At 28.2% G+C, this 18698-nt stretch overlaps 1 protein-coding gene across 1 annotated transcript in view; it reads left to right on the top strand.

Moving 5' to 3' along the window:
• The first annotated feature begins 7036 nt into the window (after window positions 1-7036).
• The window catches only part of LOC148310015 (very long chain fatty acid elongase AAEL008004-like), a 66727-nt gene continuing 55065 nt past the window's right edge, over window positions 7037-18698 (top strand). The window contains exon 1 of the mRNA XM_088259156.1: window positions 7037-7150. The gene's annotated coding sequence lies outside the window, so the exon portion shown is untranslated. The remainder of the gene's footprint in view (window positions 7151-18698) is intronic.

Consider the following 18698-nt stretch of genomic DNA (forward strand, 5'->3'; position numbering starts at 1 on the left):
GATGCAACCTATTTTAGATCTACCCACCTCTAATCCATTTATAAAATAGATCTTTATTTAGTTTTAAACTTTCAGTGTTTATTTGGAATTGAATAAAATGAGACATGTGTTTCATGAGAAAAGTACTTAATCCGAAAAACTTGATCGAACCGTCTATATGTAAATTACAAAGATCATTTATGTATGGTAAAAATGAGATTAGGTCCAGAATATTGCCCTTAGACACACTATATGTAATATTGTAATATTGACTTGTCTGATTTTGAATTTTAACCACTTATTGACTTACGTGCACATTTTTTTTTAGTAATTTCAGTTCTTTATTTTCAATACTGATTTATTTTATTAAGTTTTCTGAAAAGTTTACCGTGAGTTATGGTGTCGAACGCTTTAGAAAGGTCTAGATAGATACCAATACATTTATTACCCATATCAAGATTCTTGTCAATGAACTTAAACATTTTTGCCATGGCATCCGTTGTTTATCCTTTTTCTCAAAAACTGAAATGATTTGCAGAAAATATTAAATTAATCTCATGGGATTTTATTAGTTGGTTGATTTTTAAATAATCAAAATTTTTGTTTATGTATTTAAGATAGTGATAGCTCTATATTTGTTTATGTAAATTTTCGGACTTATAAACTGGTATAAGTGACCCAGTTTTCAAAGTTTTTGGAATGGTGCATTCTTGTTGTTTTATTTTTTTAACATCTCATCAAAGATGAAGAAGAATATGGAAGTCTGGGCATTTACGGGGCTGACGACCGTCATAGGCGTCTTAAGTTATCACTTTACACAAGTGTAACATTCACCAATTCTACCCATTATTGACAACCACACTACTCAAATTCTTGGAAGTTCTATATATATGTATGAACCAATTTTGAAACATTATTCTCGAATCACTAAAACATCACTAGAGACATCTTTGAGACATTGGTGAGATGAAAAGAAGTTTTTAATTGAGCAGAAACTCTTTTATTAGTATGTGAGGTCCGAATCCTGGATTATAATCACACACATGAGAAACGCCAGAAAATATCATCTTCATTTTTATTATTTAAGCTTACAATTTGACCAGATAATTTATTTACAGCATTTTGATCATTGTAAATTGTTTGACTGCGGAGAAATAAGAGTGTCATGCTAGCGCACGTTTCATAAGATCACCAATATCTTCTCTCAGTTGCCAGCTCCTTTACGTCCTCCCGATTCAGTCCCGCGGTATCCCGATGAATTGTCAGCTGTGGACGTCCTGGTAAGCAGTGAATACTTTGTAAAAAACGAACCCTTGATGACGACTTTTGAGAAGCATGCGAAATATGTGACCCTACCAACTGAATCTCATTGTATCGTTGATAGTTGTGACCATGAGTCTAATATACCCACCCGCTTATAATCCTTAATTGACAAAGTGCTGGTATCCATTAAATGTCCCAGGTAGCTGAGTTTTTAAATCACTGCTTTAAATGTCATAATAAAATAATGTGAAATCACATTTTTTGTAGTTTTTCATCTTTTTAATAAAAATAAACTCTCGCAAATGGGGTAATATTTGTTAGTATATGAGCATAAATGTGCTCATCGGATCACCATCAAAATTGTCGTATCAATTCACTAACTTATGATCATGAATTACTTCACACTCATATAAATAATGAAATGTCTATGAATTTCTCCTTGAAAAATTGAGACACGATGTTTTTAATTTTTAATAATCTAGATCTTAATATTCCACCACTGCTCTGACGAGTTGTGAGTTGTGATCGTGGATGATTACATTTTGTGACGTTAGCTAAGATTTCCCATCGTTGACACACGACTGACATGACGTAACCAGTATCCATATAAGTAGGTACATATTATTATCTCAGTGGACAAGGATATTTCGGTACTTCAAATATTGATTCTAGCGAGACAATGTAATAATGTGACAAGTTGGTTACACAGAATTGGAGAATTTTCCCAACGCCGAAAATACAAACATATTTAAATAAATACATGTATCTGTGAAAAAATAAATACCCGAGTAAACTTATTTCACCGCGTTTCGGATGTTTTTTCTTCTTCATAAATTGTATGATAATTATTTGACAACGAGATATATTAGTAAGTTGAATTTTCAATGACTATTTCATACATTTTTAAAAAGTAATATTTGAAGGACTTTATCCCGTTTATAATTAAGAGAGTAAGATTTTCTAAAAATCTCAACTCAAATTCAGAGTTTATACATGTAAATAAATAAATAAAATATGCAATGTATCGCGGTTATTAAACGATCAATATTGCCTGTCTTTGAATTGTGAGGACACATATTAAATAATTATCCCCTTACAGATTGATATTTTAATTTATTATAGAGAATGCAGATAATTTACCACAGATAGGATTCGAAATAATTCCATACACTCAAAAGTCAATACAATATAATAAAGTCATAGAAATAATTTTTGAACATCTGCAAGTCAAACGTGATTTTTTAGTTATTCATTAAAAAATCTTGTTGACCTTTCTATAATATATCGTTTGGGTGAACACATAATTCAGGAATATAATGTAAGTAGATACAAATATCACATTTTGATTATAGATATTTGTCCAAAATATAAACATAATAAATGAATTATTTTATCCATAAAAATATGTTTGTAAATTTGACAAGATTTTATTATTAGCTTTTCGAAATTTATGCATATTTATATCTTTAATTTGATAAATTTGTTTCGTTTATTGCTGAATGAAAATGATTTTTGGCTATAACTGTATTTGTAACTGAAAAAAATATGATTCGTTCAGAAGGATTTAAAATTTATCTTCCTTTTACCTATTTAAGTAAAAGTGTTATTGTACCTACTTGATTGAGGCAGTAAGTATTACTAGAATTCTATTTTGTTATTTTATCTTAAGGCTTTTTTAAATTTAAATTAAAATAATTGAATAAATGGATGACATTTTTATTCACTTTGTTAAGATTACTTAAAACCGATTTAATTTTTCTCATAACCATATCAGACGCATTTTTGTTTGTTATTTATTGAACAGTGGTTCCTATTGACGTCAAACCTAAACACATTACCATATAAATTGTTTTCAAAATTTTATCCATATTGAAGAATATAAAAATATTATTCTATGAAAAGGTAAAGATCGTTATATTTTAGTAGATCTATTAAAAATGAATATACCTTGGCATATTTTTTTATTTATTTTAAACGTTCACTTTGGAGCAATCCATGAATATATTTGAGTGTATGTTTCCAGATCATGCGAATATTTATTTTGGTAGATTTGCTAAAATTCAACGAGTTAAAGAGGAAAAGTGGAAATATTTTTTTAAGGTAAAATATAAACAAAAACCAGAAAAGGGTGGATGAAAATAAAAACCTTGCAATATGCGTAGGAGGTTTTACATAGCATTTGAAGAAACTAATGTCATTTGTAAAGCGGGGCTATAGAAACCTACAAGCATTCATTAAAGGTCAATTTTACGACTCTTCATAAGTTTATTGTTTCAAGGTATTTCAGTTTTTCTCAAGATCGCTCACCATCCCAGGCAGCCGAATTAATTATTCAACATCTTATTTTATACACGTATTACCTACTACTTTTTGAGTAGGTACATGTGTATTTTAAAGAAATTACCATCGAAACATCTGCTTAAAAGGGTCATTTTTATTTTTAGGTCGATAAGTAATAATGTGATATAAGATTTGAAATTATTTTGTCTATCGTAATCTTTTTAGGGAACAAACTTATACTAACTAAATACATCTTTTGTCAATTTTTAATACATTCAAACTAAATATGCTAAAAATATTTTTTTATAGGCAAGGAGAATTTTCTAAGGCACTAATATTTTTTTTTAAAAAGCGATAATGTGAAATACTCGTATGTAGAAAATCAACACAAATATCGCAAAACTTATTTTTATGCAAGGATCCCGCTTATTATTTTTAAAATTGGGTATTTTTGGTAAGAAATGTGTGAAAATACAACCAGTATCCATGCCAAGAGGAAATTTTAAAATAATATTTATTTATAATAGGATATTTTTAATAAGCAGTAATCAAATAGCAGTAAAGCGCCAGTTTCACAGTCTGGCGTCCCAGTCATGTATTATCGTAGTTGTACAATTAGATAACTATGCACATCTAAGTAACCATCATGCTTTTTTTTACAGTGGGAATTAGGAACAAAGAACGCTATTCGTCCACACATTTAGACTCTTCACACTTTATTTTTTATACGCAAGCACTTCAATCTAATACAATCATTGCGACAAACGGTAAAGTTGCAAAATGATTATATCATTAAAAAATAATATGCCTACTCTGGACGTGTAATTTTTCTGTATCAAAATTAATGATAATGGTTTCGTAGTGAGTGGAGTTGTCGAGTATGGTAAATAATAATTGGTTGTGTCAAAAAAAAGAAATTCGACGAAGGTCTGCCTCGAAGGTCCGATGTACCTTGAAACATGCGACCAAGGTTAGGCTCGGAATGAAAATGTTGCGAAAAAACGAGTTACTGACCTGAAGAATCAGACAGAATGTAATCTCACGGATACCAATTCGGGTTTTCCACCTCTCTCGACCAAGCCACCTGACATATTAGATTATACGTATACACTCTCATTAGGGTTATGCATAATATATTATAAAACTTGAGTGCATAAAACGTGCTTAAACCCAAAAAAATATTTCTTGAATGTTTTTCGCAGATACTTTGTGGCACATTTTACAAACTTTAATAAAAACTTTAAACTTTAAAATTTAGAAAATGTGCCACAAAGTTGTTTGATTTTATAAAATTCAAGAAGTGATAGTTAAAAACATATTAAATGTTTTTTTTTGACATATCAACAAAGATGAAGAAGAATATGGAAGTCTGGACATTTATGACCGTCATAGGCTGGTTTAAGTGATCACTTTGTAACATTGGCCGTCATAGGCTGGTTTAAGTGATCACTTTACGCACGTGTAACATTCACTAATTGTACCCATGATTGACAACCACACTACTCAAATTCTTGGAAATTCTATAAATATATATGGTCCAATTTCGAAACATTGTGCTTGAATCACTAGAATTTCACTAGAGACATTTATTGGTGAGATAAAAAGAAGCTCTTTATTGAGCAAAAACTCTTTCTTATGTGTGTGAAGTCCGAATCCTGGATTATAATCGCATACATGAGAAACGCCAGAAAATATCCTTTTCATTTTATTATATTAGCTTATAATTTTACCAGGTAATTTATTAACAATATTTTTAGACACACAAAATGTTGTCAATATTTAAAACTGTTTACATTAAAAGCTCCCTTCCATACCCGCATCCGGTTTTAATACCTTTGATCTTGCAATCAAACAAAAAAATCTTGATCTCTTGCATCTTCATTATACTAAATTAATTTGTAAATGTACTTAACAAAATGACTACAAACAACTTGAGAAAAAATAATGTTTTTTTAAAAAAGAATAAATTAATATTCGAAAAAATAATGAATTAAAAAAACTTACTTCGTGGTGATATTTACAAATTTTTAATATAATATCACTATATCTCTTAATCTATTATGACTCGTTTTCGATACATTCCGCATCATTTTCAAATACCGTATTTCACCGTTACCATGGTTTTATGTCATCTAGAATAGCATTCTGGCATTAATAATCAGTTTTACTGATTCTCGTGTGAGATCTATAGTTTTCTATTTTTAATTAAACCTAAAGTATTCAATGGTTCACATTCTTAATATTGTCAATCTTCACATTTCTCATGCAGGAGGAGACCCACACCTGAGCTGGCTCTAAGGTGTATCTGCTTTCCACTGCAAATCAAGATATAGTTCGAGTGTTTAAAAGTTCCTTTACCCTACTTTTTTGTTTCCGATATTCCGCAAATATCCACTTAATGATAAATATTTATATATCTCGTTTCATTCTGTTTTGGAAATCGTTTTATCCCTTTCCTTGCATTAATAAGTTTGAGGATCCTTTGGTTTCTGAAACTTAGATTTTGGGTTGTGGTTTGCTCTGTTTCGTTTTTATCCATCATATAAAAATTGAGACAAGGCAAATCATATGTAAGGTAGGAAATATTTCTAAATATGTAAATATTTACGCAAAACTTGAATTCTTTTCGAGGTCTGTCGAAATTTGCGCAGCCTTCAAGATCTTGAAACGCAACATCAAATAATAATAAAGTGGTTCATTAGAACCGCGAATATTACCAATTACATAATCTAAGATGAAGACTTCGTGACGACGCGACGCGACGTTATATGAACCAGACACGCCGATTTCAGTAGAATAGGAAAATGTAGACTGATGATTGCAATTAACAATAAAAATAGTCGATTACGGTTCATGTTAGTCCGATGATGTCGTAAATGTGATGAAATCTAAATGATTCAAAGTACAAAATCAACTTTTAGTTGTTCTGACATAAAAAGATTTTTTTCTATAGAAAAGAAAAATACCACCCCCTTGGAAGAGTATGTGGGTATTGGGGGGCGCCGCATCGTTGAGAAGCAGTTTTATCTAAATCGTTTAATTCATGAAGGAAAAGTGATCAGGTATTATAAAATAATTAAAATATTGAAAAATTGCTTATATTTATTTAGACCCCCATAGGAATTGACTTCGGGACCTCCGTCGCGAGTATATATATATATATATAGCAAAGCTAAACGTGCTGACAACTACACTACGGAAGCGGACAGAAAAATAAAAGGCTCACTTACTTAAAGGAAATTCCGTAATTATCGCCGATATTACTACTCCCCTTCCCTTCCCGACAACAAATGGAAAAGGAACAAATATAACATAAAGTACGCCTAAATCGAACCAAATATTACCGTCAAATTGAAGTGCCGTTAAAATCACCAGAATGAAGCATTTCGGGTAAATGTCGCTAGTACAGCCTGACTACCTCTATAGCGGGTGATTATTGGCTGGGACACGCTTCAGGGTTATGCAATGAGACAAAGCTACGAACTGGTGGCTGACGCTCGGTGCGAAGTTAGTAGTATTACGTCAGGCGAGGCAGGTTGCTCGGTCCTGCTCGGTAAGTCGCGTGTTGGTGCCCGATATACGGTGATAAACCGGAGCTAGAGGGCTCGCTCCGCAACCTGAGCACCGAGTAAGTCCGTGTTGATTATTCACTCGCTAATCACCCCTCCTCCGCAGCCGCATCGCGTTGTGACGAACGGCGTTGTTATCAGATAACCTTTATCCGTCTCGTGAAAACATCGCATACGTCAATCCTTACCAACAAAACAACAAATACTAATCGACCATCATCATTAGAATTTAATCATTTCATTGTTAATCGCGTCAGCCACCATTATATCAAAAAAGTATATGTCATCTTCAATGAATTGACAATTACACTATTCACCAGAATACTGCTACAAATCATTGTCATTGGGTACATACAATTGCGAAGCATAATTTTATTAATTTAATATTTTACAAGTCTTAAAAAAGTAAGATCATCAATTTTTGCATTCAATTCAATATACAATACAATTAATTAATTTGTAAACATTGTAAGTAATTGTGAAAAACATATTTAATTGAGTTTTGAGATTCATTTAGTAGTAACGAAAACTTTGGGGTAGTTTTCCATATTTTTACTTCCTGAAAGATTTCATGAAAAATACATCGCAGTTCTTCTTTACCGTAGGGAATCAAATATACATTGACTGAGTTCTGATCATATGGCAAATAAATGAACATACATTTTTTATCTATTCATTGCAATGCAATGAATCTGAATTTTTTAAAGATCGGTTAAATAACGAAAAAATGTCATGACTTTTTAGCTGGTGATTAATTTAAACCACCATGAAAGCAGATTGAAATTAATAAAATCACTCTTAATACGTTGCAGAACACCAAAAAACTTACTTCGTGTCTTATTGTACTTGAAAGTCAAACTTAATAGTTCACATAATTCACGTTTGTTCAAATCTAAGGGCTTTGAAGATTTTCAAACCTTGTTCAAAAGGTCAATTGTGCAGGTTACATTTTTATTCCGACAAAACTCTACCGATATTTTTGAAAAATTTTCTATAAACATTAATTAAACAAAGGTAAAAGTTGTATGCACAATTCAACCGTTGCTTTATTCTTTAAAATATTTTATCAATTAATTTCACTGACTATTCGTTTAGTAATATCAATTTATCTTTTAGAAAATGTTAAAAACACATAAATTATCTTACTTTATTGAGAAGGTCATTATAAACACTAAGGACCCGCGTTACTTAACGATTCGTAATATCCGGGACTATTATTGTTTTCCACTGGTGGATATCTGAGTCAAGGCGTGAGCCATAAAGAACTACGTATACGTTATTATGTGTTTTATCAAGTAAAGCTTCTTTATTTATTCACCTGCAACTGTTAGACAAAAACAATATTTATATAATTAATTAGAAGTGATAACAATAAATTTAATTACATCAAAAACGTTATAATTTTAAATCTGCAATTATATTTTATCTGATAATCAATGGTTAGGTACCTACGTTGAAGGTTTTATGTTATTCGCTAGATGCATTTCTATACTCTAATATTAGTGTTGTGATTGTTTAACTCTTTCGCTCCCTAAAAAAATAAGAAAAAAAAGCTTTTGACCACGAAGGTTAAAATTTTCAGGCAAAAAATCATTTAAATATCACGCCATGTTATAATCGTGGAATAGTCAGATTTTTAATTTTGATTTTGTATATTACATTTATTTCAAATTGTCGCTATTATTTCTCCTTTTCAATTTTGTTTATAATATGTGCTAATCCCTTTACTTTGAAATGACCGAATTTTGAGCAAATACGTCTTTCTTAAATTAATTTTGAGCGAGTATTTCGTTCTTAAATGCTTACCAATGCGATCAAAGGTCGTAAAAATTTGCAGAACCAAGGCTTGCGAGTGTCGAGTCAAATTTTACGAGATTCAAGTAAAACGTGGTGATTGTGTAAAGAAAAAACTATTTACAGAAGCGTCATGTAAATTTTAAAGAATTGTGATAAAATTGCCGCGGGGAATGTGAAAACAGCAAACCTTGAATCTTTTAATCGTGATTTTATATAAACGCAATTTCTAAAAATCTGATGTATAAATTTAATATTGCATACCCGTAATTGTATAAAATATATGCATATGAAACTAGTCACGGAATTTTTTTTTTGAATATCGGAGATATTCATAATATATATATATATATATATATATATATATATATATATATATATATATATATATATATATATATATATATATATATATATATAAATATGTATATATATATATATATATATATATATATATATATATATATATATATATATATATATATATATATACATATATATATATATATATATATATATATATACATATATATATATATATATATATATATATATATATATATATATATATATATATATATATATATATATATATATATATATAATATAATATATATATATATATATATATATATATATATATATAATATATATATATATATATATATATATATATATATATATATATATATATATATATATATATATATATATATATATATATATATATATATACATATATATATATATATATATATTTATATATATATATATATATATATATATATATATATATATATATATATATTTATGTTTATATATATATATATATATATATATATATATATATATATATATATATATATATATATATATATATATATATATATATATATATATATATATATAAACATCGGAATTGTTTGAAATCTGTGTATAATATTAAGAATCTCAGTATTAGTTTTATATTGTACCATAATTATGAATAGCGTTTCATAAGCGGTATTTATAAAATAGTACAAAAAAATTGTTGGAAATTTAGACCTCCGCCTCCTAGTCTAACCCTTTAAATATATATTATGTATAATATATTTAAACATATTACACGTATTTGAAGGGTTTGTACTCTGATGTATAGTTCTTTGTAAGGTTATTATAATAAACATTTTTAGCTTGTTTTAATTTCGTGTAGTAAAAAATTGAGAACGATATCATTATACTTATATCAAGTAGATTTGTAATGGAATATTTCAATACGTAACTATTTGATTTTACCAACTGCAATATTTTGAGCTTATTGACTAATAGATTTTGGTAATTACTTCTTCATATTTTTCTTAAATATGCAAGTATTTGAATACATACAGAAATGTAAATAAAATATTTTAGATTACTTAAAGTTAGGAAACAACAAATTTTATTTTGATCATCAATTACTTAAGATTTGTAATTTTACGATGATTTCAGCGTGGTTTGCAATAATGTGAACACATTTTTTTTTCTACATATGTTTATTTGTGATACAGAGAAATCTTCATATTTTAGTGCTATTTTCAACATAACGCATCACACCTTGCGTACCTGGGGATTTATTTGCTGATTGAAAAAGTATTTTTATTATACTTATAAGTAAATTATTCCTTTTTTTATTGTGTTAAAATTTTTGTTCACGAATTCTGTATTTTGCTACACCTTGGAGTAATTTGTACCAAACTTTGATATTGATATTTCAACAAATATGAAAAAGAATATGGAAGTCTGGGTATTTACAGCGCTTACGACCTATATTAGACTAGTTTATCTAATACTTAAGACACCCCACTTAAATTTCGGAAGTTATATGGAATTTATGCTTCAACCGAGAATTACTCGATACAATATTTAATTCATTTTTTACTATAATATTAATTTGTAGGTATAGAAACAAAAATGGAACAAAACCTTCAAATATTGTCAGAAAAAATAAATCAACGTACTTTATTGAATTATTATGAGTAATATTTAGCGTTTGTTTTAATTAACTATCAAAGAAATATTATACATTAATTGTGTGAAGAAACAAATTAAAATAAATTCTAAAAAAATACGTAATTATTCGTTAAGAAATGAAATATGATTCGATTTTATGTAAGAGGCACAGGTAAGTCTACGTACTAGTATTATACATATGAAATACAGATGTAATCGTTTGAGGCGGTGTTTGATTATCACATTGATGTACGAGGAGATAGATACACGTAAATCAAAACATGTAATATTTTTAATTGATTTAAGAAGAGGATATAATTATTTCTTAAATAAAATTTTGAAGTTGCAGCATTCTATTTCAAATTACGCATATTTATACTAAATATGTTACAAGTATAATAAGTGGCTAGTTCAATCAAATTAGAGTACCACATATGATTTTTTTTGTTAATTTTAAATGTATTTCATTCCGTAGTGGTGTAACACCGTCATATTTGACCACATGATTTATTTCTGTAACACATTTCGCATTACTCAAAGATAGAGAGCTCGTAAACGATCTTATTGCATTAAAATAGAGGCTGCATATATTGAAAACTAAGGTCACATAAATTAAAATTTCTTAATTCTTTAACTTGAATTCACATACATTTCAAAAACAAATAAATAAAACGAAATATTGTTTAACTTTAATTATCTATTTTAGATTATAATAATACAATAAAAACACGAAAACATTTTATAACTTCAATAAAATAATTATTGTGTTTTATCGCCATAAAGAATAAATAATTTAAATAATAAGTAATAATATTTCACTTCGGCAGCAAAACAGGTGGGAAGTAAATTAAAAAATAGATTGAAATTATTTTTTTACACTTGATATGATTTATGTATCTTAGGGGACAATTTTACATAAGCAGTAAATGTAAGGCTTTAATCTTTAAGCACAGGACCTTTTTCCATCCGATGTAGTAAGAATTTGAAATGCAGTAGGTACTTACGATTTTAAATTAATAATTTAAGATGCAATTACGTAAGTTAGGAAAACATATTTCAAACGATTATTGCTGCCAATTACTTACTTTTTTGTTTCTAAAAACTGAGGATTTTTAGTTTAAAATTATATATACAACTCCTTAATTTTTTCTGACATTTTAATGTCAAAAATACTTATTTTTAGGACGAATATTTGTTACGAGTTTTCATAAGCTGCTGAGTATGTTTATACTTAAAAAAAACAGTAAAAAGCGCTACAAGTCTTTGAAAAATGGAAAAGGTTCTAGGGTGGGGAGCACAGAGCCATCAGTCTATTAAGTTATGTTAGTAAAAGTAAGAACTATAAGAAAAGAAAAAGTGCGGAAAGCTTAGAGCGGATTAATAAATGGAAAACGGTGTACTAATGCAATAAAATATTTATTTTGCGCAATATGACAGGAAAGTTTTCAGCAAAAAAAATAGTTTTCTGTGATTTGGAAAAGATGTAGGATCGAGTTGATAGTACGCATCTTGAAAAGGTATCTTAGTATAGCGTAAGTAGTAGGCATTGCAGCCTTGTGCAAGGATAGTACTTACATGGATCAGAATAACTGATTTATTTTCATCTTGACTTTGTATCGCCAAAGGTGTTAAACAGGGATGTGTAATGTCACCTTAGCTGTTTAATCTAAACGTGGATAATTGCATACAACAACTGAAGGGTTTAAATATTGGAGTTTAAAAAAATTATTTGACTATCTGTTGCTTTTCGTAGGCTGAAGAGCTGTTGTTTTTTTAATTGACAAGGGGGAAGTGCTAATCGTCATGCCACATGCACTAGAGAGGCCTTTTTTTATACCAACCTATTTTTTTACTTGCTCACTGTAATATAAAATAATGGCAATAAATGAAATGCAATTTATAATTCGATAATAATATCATTAAAGCATACCACCATTTAAAATATCTACAGAAAACATCATATAAACATTCGGGTCAAGATCAGATATTCAAATCGTGATCCGTGGATCTCCGGATATCGATTGATGTATACGTATATGTTCTATACTTACATAAATATGTACATAATAGAAAAAAAACACGATTTTTTTATGTATAGATACTGCTGCGTAGATTTTCTTTTGGAGATGTAATTTGATAAAAAAAAAAATAGCGGTATTTACCAAGTAAAACTTAAATGAAAAATAGGTATCTTTTACAGTACCTAGTTAAAAAATGGTAATTGAAATTCTATTATCGAATGAACAAACCTTTTTTTAACAACTTACATGATGAAAAAAAAATATTTTTCATCCTCACTTATCTATGAAACTGGTAGTCTCATTTATTTACTTCATCTTATAAAATAATATTAACTTAATATCATAAAGTAAATAATCATTTGAAATTAAAACATACATATTGTCACTTACAATTATATCTTGGTACCTTTCTATATCACTTATTAGATTTTGACATATGGATAGGTCCCTTTACATTAGGGATCTGGTCTAATGTGTAAAGGCAACTAAACGTTAGTCAAGTTGCGGCTGTTTGGCTTGACACGGCTCAAAGCATTCTTATAACTAGCCTCTATCACATACAATCACAGATTTTGCTCTATCTCTTTCATTTACTGAGATATTCATTATCCAAATAGCCGTAAAATTTTATTAATTTGATATATGTTTTGGCAAAAAGCATTATTTTACGTTAACTATATACTCGTTTATCTAAAAACTGCTGATTTTAACTTGCGACTATTTACTTTGCTATTGCACATTAATGGTACGTTTTGTATAAACTAGGATGTTCTAAAAAAAAAATTAGTTCCTTTTGAAATTCGCCAAATTAAATTATATAAAATATTTGTTCCTTTTGACCCCTGATAAATTTTATTAATAAAAAACAATGATTTATTTTGCGCCACCTTGAATCTGTTTGTATACTACAGCTGTCTAGTTCACAAATGTCAAATATGATTGACGTACAACACTATTTGCATAAACTATAACATTTTCTGTTAGGGTGATTGATTAAGTACCACCCTGTATAAATTAGGTATTTTATTACACTCCATTGCTCTTTCACACTTGTATTGTACCGCTCGTTTGATACTCATTACCTCTCTCTGTATTGAATAAAAGAAGTATGTATACATATACGTATACGTAGACGTTTACGTCAATATAAGATGATCTTGTCTGGAGTGTTTTCAATGCAAAGATCAAGCTTTTAAAAATATGCTACATCACTTCGAATAACGTTTAAAAAAATCATATTTCATATTCTGACTTTTCATTACCGCAGTGGATTCTTCAAGCATTAATTATATAATTATTGCTGCTTTTATTGTGGTTCGTAATGGTAGTCGATGAGCAAAAAACCGTACAAGTCTGTGATATGTGATATTAATTTATTGAATGATAGATTAATCATTTTAAAAATACATTAGAGTGGCGCGTAGGTACCCTGCAATTTTGTGTTTACCTAATTGTAATTTCAAAGCAACTCATTCGTACTTACTGGTAATTCAAAAGGATATCCTGGTTATATTAAGTTTAAAATTTTCATCATTAAAGTATTTTCATGCATTATTCTACCATATTAAAAATAAATATTTCTGTATTTTTCTAAAAATTATTTCAACTACATAATACTTACCTTTTTATCTTCCATGGTCCTGTAGATGCTATAAGGTATTTATAATGTTTAATTTTCGATTATATTAATAAATTACAAGAAAAAATATCAAAATACAAATTAAAGTGTTTTTTAAGAATCTGTCTTCATTCAAAATTATTTGGTTAGATTTGCTGGTAAACCAGATCATCTAAGAAGGAAGGTTAAATAATATTAAATACCTTTTTATATCTGCCAATACTTTTCAAAAAGGTGACACATTTTGTTCTACATACGCATCTGCGTTTAACTGTCAATCAATTTTTTTGCATGATTTTTTTTTGGTAGTTGATTTTTGCCTTAATGATCATTATCGCTTTTAAGAATGTTTATTATATAAACGACAATAACAGATTTAAAATATCAAGAATCATGTGGTGATAGGCACATGTGTAAGTAAAGTAAACATATGTATATGTAAATTTAATGTTTTTGTAAAGTATTTAATAAATTTTTAAAAAGTAAAAAGATTGTACTGAAATTCAGTAATCTTTTAAACAATTCATATATTGCACAAAGGGAGAACAAACATAATTATTGTTCACCATAAGTACCCAAATTATTAAACCAGACATAATATTTCATTATAACCTACGGGATTTTAAATTGGTTATTTGATTAGGTATACATGTATATATTTTTCCAAACTTAATAATATCTCAAGGTTCCCTTAAGTAGGACAACCTGAGGTAAACAACAGAAGGCTAATAATTATGGGTACTGATGATTTTCACTTGTACACGTATTACGCGTATATTCGAGTAGGTTTATTTAAAAGTGTATAATTTTAATAACGCACGATAGAGCAGTTACTATATTTTGTATTTTGCGTCAAAACGCGTATTTACCATTTGGCCTACATATATTATAAAGCAGTTATAACACGAAAAAAACAAAACATTAATTAAATGTTTATGATAGACGGCATATCGCACATATATGGAGTCAAACGTCAATAAAAATACAATGGCAACAGTATTTAATTTTTGTAATAACAAGGAGATGTTTTTAATGGTATCTTGAAAAAACATTTGAAAAATATAAGATGAGAAAATCAGAATATTGGCAGAACTCACAGTTACTTTTACATAAACTAGCCAATGATGAAAGTTAATGAAACATGTAAATGCCCAGACCTCCATATTTATATATTTTACATTATTTAATGTGTTAAGATATTGATATTAATGTCCGTGTCTAACATTGTTCAATAATATTATTAAAAAATTAACACAAACGTATCAAAATGTTTAACTATTTCTTTACAAATCGTTTTCAAAATAATTTAAACCTAAAATTTCATCAATATTCTAGTAAAAATATAACACAGATAAATAAAATGCAAGATCTAAAATAAGAATTTTGGATAAAATATTTTACTCAGTATTAAAATAATAATAAAACAAAAAAGAACATTTTAGATAATATCATTGTGTTTAATTTTCAGGGAATGATGATGGATTTATGATTTTATTTCAATGAATGACAAGGGTAGGTAAAAATACCCTTGAATCTCTGGAATTTCCCGGCTGTAAATTACGCCTAACTGCGTATTTTTTTTTTAAACTCTAACCCTGTCCAAAGTATATTTTGCATTCTCTTAATATCTACTTCTTCAAAAATCATAAATATTCCACCCGGTAGAATATGAATTTGCTAATTTTATGGCAAAATGTATTGGTAAAGTGCGTTTCAAAATACTAATATTCCTTGCAATTTGTCGGTGAACACGCAATATACACCATTGAAATACAATCTAAACTATTTTTTCTCAATCAGAAAATTTGCCAACTGCCTAGATAATAAAGAATGACCACATATCATTTTATGTGGTCATTATTTATTACCACTCGATTCGTTTAGTATCGCACAAATAAAAATTATACGTACGATTAATGTCGTTTTTAGTCATTTTTATAGTTTTTGTTTTAATATGTGATATTTTGAATTAAAACGTGACTTTATAAGAACATTTTTTTTTCAATGTTATTAAATAATTTTAAAATATAAAATATAAAGTACCTTCATACTCTGATTTATCTAGCAAATTGTATTAAAAATAATACAGTTTCAATGAAATAAGATTCTTCTTCATCTAAAATAAGATTTTTTGGCGTTGTAAAAAATTGACCAAACGATATGATTTGTAATGTTGCACCAGAATTTAATTACCATTAGTTGTATGTTTATTTTTCACCTTGACTCATGAAAGCTCAATGTTTTATGCAATTTTCTCGCCATTTCGGAACACATTTAACAGCTGTTTTATTTTCCTAATTACATAAAATATATACTTAAATCAAGGATAGTATAATTAAAGTTGGTCAACCAAAAGTAAAACACTATTATAATTTCAAGTTTGTAGGGTAAATCAATGAAAACTTGCGTAACTTGAAAACTCGCTCGTCAGCAGCATATTTCATCACAATACCACGATGCACTGCTCCATATATTGCATTTTTTCGCTTTCTGGTTTTGAGGCTACACCTTGACCGGCTACTGTTACTACTCGTATATCCTGAAGAACATGTACTAAACTAATTACCCAATAACGAGTACTTATCACTTACATTATTGATTATTGCTGCATATCTGATGGTTCTATAATTTACTAACTGTCGTAAGGTGATTAGTAAATCATGACAGCGCACTATCCCTATTAATCCAAATAATCATATCGGCTATTTCCAAATAGGTATTTGAAAATTTAATATACATCGTTTGAATTTTTTTTATTAACGATTAAAAAATATTTTTTGAACTCTATGAAAGTTTATAAATTATTGCGAGAGACTTTTACCACTTAGGATATTGAATGCACAAATATAAATCTCTTATCAAATGTTCATTAAAACAGAAAAAATATTAGATTATACTAGAATACATACGTTACAGTTTTAACAATTTTTTTTTAAATAACATTAAAACCATTGCCTTTTTGTGTATACTAAGAAAAATATGTTGTAATACCTCAAATTACTTTTTGTACTTTGTATTTTTCATACTTCTTTCCTCAACTTAACATTTCTAATTCCTATTGCATACAACCCTTTAATATTGATGCCTTCTAAATAAATGTGACATATGTTTAATTTACAATTGTGATGATCAAAACGTTCATTAATTAATAAATACTAGGATAATTGTTTACATTCTAAATATGTTCATAAATTTGGAAACACAACACGAAAACGTAAACGGAAGTTAATATTTTTTAAATCACTGTCTTTATGATGATATAGCCGTAAAGTTTTTTTGCCTTATTTACAAATCAATTGCGATAAAGTCCATTGCTCTTATAACACTGATTTTTTTGTTTTTGTTTTTTTTTTATTGTTACTTCATTGTGACCGAATTCAGTAAAATAAAATGAGCTCAGCCTTGTTGTAAAAAGAGGTAAATATTTTTAACATAAAAACATAATAGTGAGTAAATCTGATTAACAATGATTTTAGTAAAAGACACTCAGTTTTCATTTAATTGCCTGTTGGAACTAATGATGTGAGCTTATTTTGAAGGCAAACAATTTTAAATCGTTTTCATTGAGAGAAGAAAAAATACCTTTTCGTCTTATAATAATGATATTATTGACAAAATATAGGTATTTATGTGATATTTATTTATTCACTTTATGTAGGTGCCACATAATATGAAGTGATATTGATTTACATATTTACTTTCTATGAAATATACATACTGAAAATATATTACTTTCCACATACCATATATTTTTCACTGGTTAGTTGTTGCTCGTAACTACATATATAGGTATGCTAAATGGTTGTCATGTCGTCAGTCTACTATAAAATGAGTAAATAAACGGTCACATTCTAAGGGCTCAAAGAAAGGGATAATCCTGTTTGGACCTCGCACTAAACAAGTTTAGCATACGAGTTTCAGGACATTGAATCCTAAAAGTGGGTTTTCCTTCAGGGTCTTTCTTGTAAGTTGTTCCTTGCTCCCTAATTCTCATTTAACAAGAACTCCGAATGTGGAATATTCGAGATCAACAAACTCATCTACGCTGAAATTCATCTTGAGTAAATTATATATACCAAGCTATTTGTTAAAATAAAATATTTTTTATAATAGGACAAAAACATTACAGAATCGTACTAATCTACACATTTATCAATTGAGTAATGTCTTTTTCAACTCTGGTTTTCTAACCCAAAATATTGTACA

This window comes from Brachycentrus maculatus, unplaced genomic scaffold (assembly GCF_059751285.1).
Source record: "Brachycentrus maculatus isolate JH-2025_06_01 unplaced genomic scaffold, ASM5975128v1 h1tg000111l, whole genome shotgun sequence".
Lineage (NCBI taxonomy): Eukaryota > Metazoa > Arthropoda > Insecta > Trichoptera > Brachycentridae > Brachycentrus > Brachycentrus maculatus.